This window comes from Phaethon lepturus, unplaced genomic scaffold, assembly GCF_000687285.1.
Source record: "Phaethon lepturus isolate BGI_N335 unplaced genomic scaffold, ASM68728v1 scaffold10029, whole genome shotgun sequence".
NCBI lineage: Eukaryota > Metazoa > Chordata > Aves > Phaethontiformes > Phaethontidae > Phaethon > Phaethon lepturus.
The window spans coordinates 80,847-90,537 of record NW_010565534.1 but is presented as its reverse complement, the minus strand read 5'-3'; positions in this window follow the sequence as shown (position 1 = coordinate 90,537).

Sequence of the window (9,691 nt, the reverse complement as noted above, 5' to 3'; positions counted from 1 at the left end):
TGTCGAATAGGCTCTGAAGCAAGTTCAAAATACACCACACTCTTTAAATCACTTGCTTAACAAGCTGCTTCTGACTACAAGAAATCAAATTACTTGAAATTTCTCTGTTATAAGCGGAGGCCAGCTACAGAAGCCAAGTAGGGCAGGTTTGCATTTCTCATACCAAAAGAGGAAAAAACACAAACAAACAAAGCCACATAAACTACACCAAACCATAGACACACAGGTGGGAACAGCACACTCATTTCATGCCAATTCCTCTCTGCTGCTAGGCTATCGACAGTCCAGATGATTTCATACCACGTTGTGGCTGGCCAGACGGTATTCCTTCTCCAACCGCGTGGGGGCTGCCCAGACGGTATCCTCTCTCCACAAAAAAAAAAAAAATTACTACAAAAATAAAAGTAATCTCTATATAAAAGTGTCGAACTTGTAATTTGGAGCCCAACTTACCAGCTGCGAATGACTGTGTAAGTGCCAAGTTACCTGCATGACCAGCTACTTGCCCTGGGCCAGATCTTGCAGCTCTTACATCAGGGAATGCTCCTACTGACCTTAAACTGAAGGTCTACAGGACAGGGCTTTTCTGTAACCTTTAAGTTCTGTCTTGGCAAGGGGATCCCTGTGAAGTTGTGGCACATACAGAGTAGTTACGTGCTGTCTGTGCGCTCTGAAATAGTATTGCCTCCCGTATCGCAAGCGTAGCTCATACCAGTATTCAGTTAGCAGTAGGGACAGAAGGCCAGTGTGTGCTCTATTATACACTAATAACATCGTCCTAGGTATTTAAAAGCTTTCCATGTTGTAAAAGAAGCCAGGCAGCATCTCGCATACAGCCTCTCGGACTTCCCAGGACTCGCTGCAACCCCACCTTATAAATAAAGCACATTAGACAGGGCTTGCAAGCAATACTTGAGACTTAGGAGTTTATTTAAACGTTCACTGATGATTTCCAAGGCCACTCCTGTTCCGTGTGGTTGAAGAACCTCTACCCATTTTGAATCTTTAATGTTTTATGAAAAAACCTAGAGGTCCTGCAGTTAGCACACAGCTGTGAAAGTTAAAGGGAACTTAGATGGGTTTTTTGAACACAAGTTTCATGGCTATTTTGGGGCTTTTAAATCATAAAGAAAACCTGCTTCTAGTAGCTAACTAGTCCTTAGCTGTTTGCTGCTTTTAATCTTGTAGCCTTGTCTGGGGCTGTTTCAGTAACACTACCTTATGGTCCTATTTTATTGTGCAATGCTCTTGTTTTAAGCATTTTGTTTAGAAGAATTGCTCTTACATGTTACAGAACTAAATCTGGCAGTCGGGGGGAGAAAAAAAAGAAGCACTGTGATCCAGGTTACTGCAATCTCCTTGTGCATAATTACCAGGTAGAGGGGTTGGGGTTTTTTGTGAAAGGATGCTTTTTGGAATGTTTTCTTTTCAGGAAAACTAACAAAAATACATAAAGAGACCATTAGGTGAGCCACATTGTGGGCCACCCTGTCTACGTTGCTAGCTAACTCCCTAGGAAAGGCTGACCCGTCCGGATTGCTCGGCGCACGCTCGCCCAGGGAGCCCAGGTGGAGGACATGCTCTCTCGATAGAGGTGTGCGCTGTGTGGGGACTAGCACCAGTCCTCAACTGTCGTCACACCGTCCCCTCACCGCTGCCGGTTACCTGCCAAGGTCTCCACTTGAAGCAGGGACAATGCATTTGGTTCAGGCTATTTGGGATTCAGGTAATGAGAGCTGTAGGTCAAACCTCTCTCTCCATGAAAGCCTTAACTCTCCACTCCTGCCCCCCAGCTCTCCTAAACCTCCGTTTTGGCCTTACGTTAACCAGGACTATCCTGCTACTATGAGAGGGCTGAACCCAGCTCCCGCTAGTTGTAAATGCCTCTCTTGGATTTTCCTGCTCAAAGCCACTGTCCCCTTCGAGATCCAGTGCCACCCCTGGACAACTTCTGTTCCTTAGTCTTGTGCTACTACTGCCTGAGCCTGGGCCCTTCCGCTCACTGCGCCGCGTGAAGTGCCAGGTGCTAAGCACCCTCTCACCCCGTGGGAAACAAAAGCTTCCAGCACCTTTCAAAAAGGGCTTCTAGAAGCACGCACTCATCCACCTAGCCGGCTGCTACAGACAGCCTTCCCCTTGAGAACAAGGTGGTCTCCATTATAAAAAGACGACACAGCAGAAAACCTAATACCCAGCATCCTCCCATCCCTCTGCACTCAGCCACAGCGGTGGCTTCAAGGCACTTCGAGGGCTGGAAGCTATCGGAGAATCTAAACTAACTTCCATACACCAGTGTTGAGCCACAAGTACAAAACAAACCAAAAAAACCCCGCAAGGTTAAGGTGCCAGCTTTTCCCAGATGGTAACACAGATGAGCACCTTCCTTGTCATGTTGTTCCTGCCCATGGCTTAAACATCTCGTACGAGTCAGCAGTCGCCCCCGCATCCACCCCGCGCAAAGCCATATAGTGAACTATGCAGTTCTGCTCTTGCACTGTAGCCAATCTGATGGTCCTTAGTGTTTTACAACCTCATTAATTGAGTCACAATAAAGCCAAGACATCCAGCTGTTATCTTTCCAAAAATCATAGCAGAGATTAAAAAGGGCATCAGAGCGAGGAGGAGAGGTTACACCAGATGTCCAAGTAAGGTGGAGGATCCGGAGGTAAGTTGGTAGGTAGTTCTTGGTGTCCTAGCAGAGAAATGGGAGAGAGCGAGGGGACGGCCACGCAAATAATACTCTATTGCAAGTCCAGTTCTGCTCAGATGAAGTAACTTACTGCCTAACCTTATCTCCAGCAAGATGAGAAGCAGCTTTGTTCTTCAGTAATTCCCTTATACACCACAAACTATCTGCATCTTAAATTGCTAGTTCCTAAGTTTTCAGCCGAGTTTCTCCCTAGTGTGTGCAAGAGTTCGGGTCCAGTAGCATATCCCAACTCCAGATTTCCACCTCCGCTTTGGAGTGGAACGCGCAACCTGTAGGAGACCTTCCTTGGCGAAGGGCAAGTGCAGGTGTTCGGTGAGTAACAAGGACCTAGCCCCTATGAAGTCGTAAGTAGCACCGATTTCAGATTTTTGAAGAGTCTTATCAGGTGAAATCTATATGCATACATGACAAAACACCCACAACTTTGTGCCTATGTCTTTCCAGAGATCCTCGGTTTATACTCATCATTTGAAGGGGAGGGGGGTCAGTAAGGATTGCACAGTAGTAGTAAGTTGCTACACGAAACCAAAACCAACTTGAAAACATACTGTTCCTCTTTAACCCCAGAAAGGGACAGAGCCTCACATGTACTCTGCCATTCATCAGTCCCTTGACCGGGCACAGACTGAAGCGATGCGTTGCGTGTTAGGAAATCTGGATGAGAAATTGTTTTACTTACTTCCGTTAAAGACGGCTTAGGCAGGCAGCTCTTTTCCCAGCGCCTCATTCTACAGAAATCCAGTGTTGAAAGTCACGGTCTGGTTTAAACAACCATGCTACATTGGTGTGCAGAGTCTTGCCTCGTCCAGTTGGGGGGAGGGAGGGGGGAGAAAAGGGTTGTTTTGCAGTTCATTTTCCTGCTGTAGAAGACTTGATTTTTCTTTCCCTGAGCCGCATGAGAGAAACATCCCAGAAAATCTTGAGTTACCTTTGGAGTTCCCTTCACTTTAATTTATATAGTGTCTTTTTTTGTGAACTGGTGTAAAATGTATATGCCGACAAGCTCATGTATTTTTATGTAAATATTTTTTGTGGTTTCCCCACTTGCCCTTCTCTGTAAATATTTAGAATTCTCATATTCTTCTCACCTTGTATGATGCAGATGTGGTTTTGTTTCTGTTTTTTATTTGTACTGTAATGCAACAATCCAGACTGAGGTGTCTTGTGGTATTAAACAAAAGCAACAGTCCCACTGAGCTCACACTCAGATGTACAACTTGACAGCATTAATCAAGCCAGGTTAAAAACTATTCCGTTGTGTTTGTGTGTATTTTTGCCTCTGCCTCATTAATTAACAGCGTACTTAAAAAAAAAATGGGAAAAGCCAGTTTTAAAGGCACGCTTTGGACAGATGCTGGCAGGTATCTCTAAAGACAAAGGAGGAGGTGACTTTGCATTCATATGCCAAGGCTATTGCAAAATTGCGTACCGTAAGCCCATGCCACTGCTTATCTGTTCAGTTATACTTGTGGCCATGACCGCGTTGTAACAAAAAATAAACCAGCCTGGGCTTTTTTAGTCTCCCTTTCTTCTCACTCAGCATGACAGCGCAAGGAGAAATAGTTTGGCACTTGGATAGAAGGCACAGGGCAGATTAAGGTAGGACTAACAGATGGCCACCTTGGCCCTTAGAGGTGGCCAGGAGGGATTCCAGGCGCCACAGTAATATTGTTCATAGTTAATTTAAGAGCAAAAAGATTAATTATAAAGAAAGCCAATTTCATACCTACTTTTAGCAGCCTTTTCGACTAGTAAATGTTACGTTCTTTAGAACTGCTGCCAGTAATAAAGTCAACCTAATAGTCCTCTTCTTGGACTACTCACTAACACATGTTCAGCCTCTCCAGCTAACCACTCGTGCCCTTGTCAGAAGGGTCCCACCAGCAAGCCAAGCAACCCACCCTTTCTCTGTTGTTTAACATCTGCTTGGCACCAGGAACTCCTGCTCTTCCAGAGCAACGCAGGCAGGGCAGGGGGACCTTGCAAAGGCTGCCATGTAAACCAGGTAGCACACGACATGTCGGTACGAGCAACGCCTCTGACCACACAAGTGCTCTAAAAGCAGCGGGCATCAAGCTTTTCCTCTGCTGAGCACAGTCAGACACTTGTTGCCACATTGGGACTAGGACCAGAATCAGGCTTTCACACACCTCTGTGCTCGCTTTTCACCCCCACTCCTATGTGCCTGATGAAGAGTCATCTGTTAATGCCATGAACACTAAGTTGGCCTTGAGGGCAAAGGCTCAGCTCATGCAAACAAAAACCTCTACTCTTCTGAAGTCCAGTAGACAAAGTCACACCTTAACTAAAGTGATTAAATCTACCCCAAAAGACGTGGGTTTGGTGGGTAAGGGCAGAGCAGAGATCCAAACCCACTGCCTCAAGGAGCACCCCCAGGAACTGACATACCCACACGGTTTGGCCTAAAATGCTCCAAAAGCAGTGCTGTGCCTTCCCAGCCAGCAAGGGCATTTCCTTTAGTGACCCTCTCAAGATCACACAAGTTACCAGTTGGGTGTTTTACCACACGTCAAAAGAGCACTCTCTGGGTACAAGCAATGCTGAGGGGGTTGCACACCCTTATTTCTCCTCCCACCACTTTAAGAAAAAAAAAAAAATGAAAACACTCATGTCCTCTGACAGCCTATCCGGAGTAGCACCCTCGGGGCTGAGACTTACGTACAGAGCAGAGGGGAGGAGGGTTAAACTTCACAGTGTCCAGGACCAGCAAAACCCCAGCCGTTAAAATTGATTTTTCTGAAGAAGCGCTTCCACCAGGTAGCGCTGTTAAACCACGTTTGCCTCTAAAAGCCACCGTTTTAAACCATTTAAAAGGATTCTGTTCCGTTCTAGTAGTTTCTATTCCGGTTTCCAACTTCTGCTATCTAGGGCTAGGTTTTGGGGTTTTATTTTAATGAAAGAATAAATAAAAAATAAAGATACATTGCGCACTCGGTGCTCCTGCAGCATGCGTGCAGTCTCCTAAGGAGCCCTGCTTGTCTCCCTAACGCAACACCAGCCGGCGGGTGTCACACAGAGCACCCAGCTGCGGCGGGCAGCTTATCACTAATGCTGAAGCATCCAAACCGAAAGAGCCAAGTGCAGACCTAGGCAGATCACTGCTGCTTTCAAAAGCAGCTATCAGCTGTTCAAGGACTCCATGCTTAGAGGAACGCTACAGTATGTTTGCTTCAATGCTAGAAAAATCAGCCAGAAGCAGCAACTGATCTTGGAAAAGCTGGGAAGATGCAAAGCTGCTCAGTCCCTCCCTTGTCTTCCTCCTAGCAGCAAGGATGCCCTGCTAAGATTAATTATCAGACTACACACCCAGAAGACGCCCCCGCCCAGCTGCAAGCGCCAAGTCCAGAGCAAAGCTTACGCAAACACAAGAGTCTCAAGCCACACATGCAGAGCGACGGCAGCGCACAGGGCGCGACTTCCCAGCACAGGACTGGGCGCGAGCCAGCGTTTGGCTGCTCACCTTCACATCAGTCAGGGGCTGAGCACCTGCTCCAGGCAGAGCCCTACCCCTGGGTCCAAGCAGGGCAGCAGCACAGCCGAGAGCTTCCTGCCCCGTGAAGCGCCCGCAGGCGGGAAGCCCTCCCAGCAGGGAGGCTCTGGTGCCCCCCATGAGCAGGATTTGACAGAGCGGCACAAGAATAAGGCAGGGACACAGGGGGGTCACACAAGTCCCCCAGACCATATTCCTGGTGCAAAAGCAGTGCCTGGTGCAAGACCAACCTGCCATCACCTTGAACAACAGGCTATCACAGATGGCAAAGCATTCTGCCCATCGCCTGGGTCAAAGACCAGCCGCTTCTGAGGGTGCTCTTGTGATGTGGGGACCAACAGCAACAACCAAAACAGATGGGGAAAAGCAGTTCTCTCTGCTCCTGTCATCCTCCCAGGGACAGCAGGAGCAAACTCCCTGCTCCAGTGCTGTCCAGCCCCCTCTCCTCCTTCCCACACCACCCATGGGAAGAGCAGAGAGGGCATGGTCCTGCCCCTTAGCTTTGAGCCAGCTCTGCATCAGGAACCATCTCAACAAGACTCACCTACCCCTCTGCAATCACTTCATCTCCCTTTCTTGAAGGGGGTTTTTTGTACTCTTGGGTACACACATGCAGTGGGACAAAGCCCTCAGGTCAGTTCAGGGGCAGAGTTGGCACCAAAGGACACCATTTAAAACAAGGTTCTTCATCCTGCAACACAGCTCTTCTTCCAAGTTATAACTTTGGCTCTTGGAGCCTCGTAACAAGCCCCAACAAAGCAGGGAAAGCTGAAATCAGCCAGCCCCGCCATCCCACCCAGCTGCAGTTTATCTATCTGCTGTCCTGCTGCAGGCAATGCCTTTCAGCCTAACTGCAGTCTGTGTTCGTGTAAGCTTTTCACGCTGCAGGTCCATGCCTCTGGCATGTCCGAGACACTTAAAGACGCCCATTGCCCAGCATCTATTGGTTGAGTTGCCATTGGATTGCAACAGCTCGAGCAGTCGGGGATGAAGAGGAATCAGAAACACAAACAGTTCTGCCTTAACACTGTTGGGAAGGGGTGGGGTGTCCTGAAGAAACCTTGCCAGGGATCCCTCGCTGCCTGCTTAAACCCAGGGGGTCGCAGGCTCCAGCACTGCTGCTGAGCACACACGGTACCACTGCAGTTCTGCAGGCAGGCAGCTGTAACTGTTTTGTCCTATGGTGGCACCTAACTACACCCCCACCCCACCTCTTCAGCCATTAATTCTACAGGCTACAGAGCACAAAGTGAAGATGCAACCTGCAGAAAGTACCCATTAAATAAGAAACAGACCACCCTGTAGCAAGAAGAGGAAGGCTTGATGCACTGCACAGTGAAATTAAAGTTGCCTCAACTCCGTCATGAGCATCATGAACCTTCAAGCTCAGACCCCATGATCCCTCCATGCCCTAGTGGGCCAAAGTAAATCATCAGCCTCCAGACAAACACCCTTGACTTCAGACATTATGTCTGCACTTTATGGTTCAAATTGGCAGTCAAGACAGGCTGTCTTACAGTATCTGCCTTATCGCCTGCCTGGAAACATCTCACTGCCCAACACAGGCCTCCTCCAGACTCTTCACAGAGCTGGCGTCCAATCTGTCTTGTCTTTACATCTCTCACTGCAGACATCGCCCCTGCAAGTGCTCAAAGTTATCAGGCCTCTGCCAGCAGCACTGCGACTTCAGCTCCTAGTCCAAGGAGGTCATCGCACTACAAGGGCATGAGAGTTCTTGCCAGCTTGTGACAAGAGAAGCCCATCAAGCACCAGAATCACACAAAAGTCTCCTGCTTTACCTTCTAACACCCCAGCATTCATCCCAGACATTTACACAGCACCTCACCCCAGTTCCCCGCCCCCCCAGTTCTACATTCACATCAGAGGGAAAAACATCCCTGAGCTGCCACAGCCTGCGTATGCAAACACTCCCCTTGTAGCAGACCCAACACATTCCCTATTATGCCACCCAGTGCCTCCCCAGCATCGCAGAAGAAACTTCACCAGTCTGGTTAACAGGGGACAAGGGGAAGAGAAAGGTGACTCTCCCCAGAAGGACAGCATCCTGTGGCAGCTTGACTGAATTTATTAATTGTGGCTGCATATAGTCAATGAGGCTGCCGCCTTTCTGGACAACAAAAAGTTGCCTTTCTAAATATCAAAAGCAACAGGAAAGAATCAGATCCTCGTACAAAAGGGCAGTTAACCTTAGTGGCAATTGTATATTTAGAAAGATGCAAGGCTTGTAGAAAGCGTGACAGGTTAGAAAGGGGAAACAGGTTGCACAGAGGACAAAGGGAAGTTTTCAAGTAAAAATGTATTCATCCATCTTTAAAAAAGATCTAAGATGCTAGAGAATAATATTTGATTCTAGCAAGTGCTAGAACTTTATGCATTATTCAAACTGCGTGAACGTTTGAAGACCGGAGACCTGGAAAGCTTCAATGAGAACAAGTCACCTGGCACATTCCCAGAGAGGAAGTGTGGGTGATCTGTGTCATTCGAGTGGAGGCGGCGGCTGCGAGGGTTTTCATGGCTTCTATCTGTGCTCTGTACCTCAGCAGCATACAGCAGCCCCGTTTCCTCCCTACTCCTAGACTAGACAGAAAACCCCAGTGACATGTGCTCAGGAGTGGTTTCTCTCTAGATGTATCCCGACCCACAAGTGTCAAACATAACTCAAAGAAAACTAATGCGCAGAAATGCAGCAGCAAAGCAGAAACATGGAAGAGCTAAGTGCAGTAAGACGGGTAATACAGCAAGCCCACAACAGACATGCAGGTAAAAACCAGGTCTCCTCTCCTCCAGATCTGCCTGCCCTACAGGGCGAGTGCCATCTCATCAACAGTAAAATCCTAGGAGAACCTCATTCTGCTGCACTTCAAGTTACAAATTCAAACACAAGAATAAGGGAAAAAAAAGTGCCAGACAGGGCCAGGTTTTCAGACAGGCAGGCAGCCAGAAGAAATACATACACAGACCAGGCCTTGCTTCTGAGGCTGGGAAGACATCTGCCTTGCCCCTCTCCCTTCTACCAAATGCTTGTCTTACACTTTATTAGCATTTTTTATTTTTCTTCAGACTTCCTCTGGTTGCTTTTTTGAGGAGGATCTTAATCACCTCACTTAAAGGATATTTTTTTTTGTTTCACACCTTTGGTTTCTTTTCTCTGAATCCAATTCAGGCTCTGCAAGCTTTTCATTCTTTATCTTGTCCCAAAAGGATGGGAACTGGACCATGAGCTGTTTCATCTTCTACTGCAAAAGACAGGGATGGGGGGTGGGGGGGTGCGGGTAGAGCTGCACAAGAAAAGTACATGAATGCCTCCCACCACAAACATGAATACCACGCTGTGCTGGCCATTAATGTTTCACCAATATAGTGAAAGTGGAAGTTTGTTGACAATAATGTATAATGCAACACCTTTCCAACTACCGCTTGCCGAGTAGTAACAGTCGAGTACACAAGGT